This window comes from Octopus bimaculoides, chromosome 8 (genome assembly GCF_001194135.2).
Source record: "Octopus bimaculoides isolate UCB-OBI-ISO-001 chromosome 8, ASM119413v2, whole genome shotgun sequence".
NCBI lineage: Eukaryota > Metazoa > Mollusca > Cephalopoda > Octopoda > Octopodidae > Octopus > Octopus bimaculoides.
The window spans coordinates 22300108-22301253 of record NC_068988.1 but is presented as its reverse complement, the minus strand read 5'-3'; positions in this window follow the sequence as shown (position 1 = coordinate 22301253).

Sequence of the window (1146 nt, the reverse complement as noted above, 5' to 3'; positions counted from 1 at the left end):
AGGAGGAGGAGGAGGAGGAGGAGGGAGAGGATAAGAAAGACGAGAAGCGATGATAATGATGAGCCATGTTGGTGATGGGGACAATATTCATGTACAGATGCTACTGAATGCTTGTAATTCGTTCGAGAAACCCGATAAAAGATACACAGAAACAGCGAGAGTTTTTCGACAAATATCTCTTCTAATGTTACTTACGTCATGAAAATTACTGCAAACGTAAGGATTCTGTATTCTAGAATTTCTTGAATCATCAGGAATCAGTGGGAATCATGCATGAAAGGGATGCCAAAGGGTAAAACATTGGTGCTACATAAATGTGTGTATGTGAGTGTTTGCCTATATGAATATATATATATATATATATATATATATATATATATATATATATATATATATATATATATATATATATATGCATATTAAGGAGACTAAACTATATAAGTTCCTTACATTACTATGTGATGTTTTGAGTTATACATCTTTATACAATTTCTTTAAACAATTGTTAATTTATTTTCAACTTCTTAATACATTTTATCACTTACTATTTCTAAATCTATATATTGCGCTCTCTTAGTCGATATCTTTCTGTCATTCGTTCTCTGTTCATCGCCATATCTACTTTCCCATTACAATATATGTTATCTCTCTATTTCTCGATACTATTAATCTCGTTGTCTCCGAATATATTTTCATTTATCCATCGATCTCTTATCCAAACGATATTTCTTCGGATACTTGTTCAGAAATCCGAAACTATCTGTTATTACATTCAAGGACACGCTCGCGCAAGCTAAGATGTACACACGCAATCACACACACACACAACCATATACATATATATATAAAGAGAGAGAGAAGGGGATATGTATATGTATATATATATAAAATATATAGTTTTAGGGAAAATAACCAATTTTCAAGAACTCATCGATGAAAATCCACTATCACATATAGAAAAATTAATAATTAAAAGCACAATAAATGAGTATAATATAAAGTAAAGTAAATATCATAAGATAAATATAATATAATAATATATTATATTATATTATATTTATCTTATGATATTTACTTTACTTTATATTATACTCATTTATTGTGCTTTTAATTATTAATTTTTCTATATGTGATAGTGGATTTTCA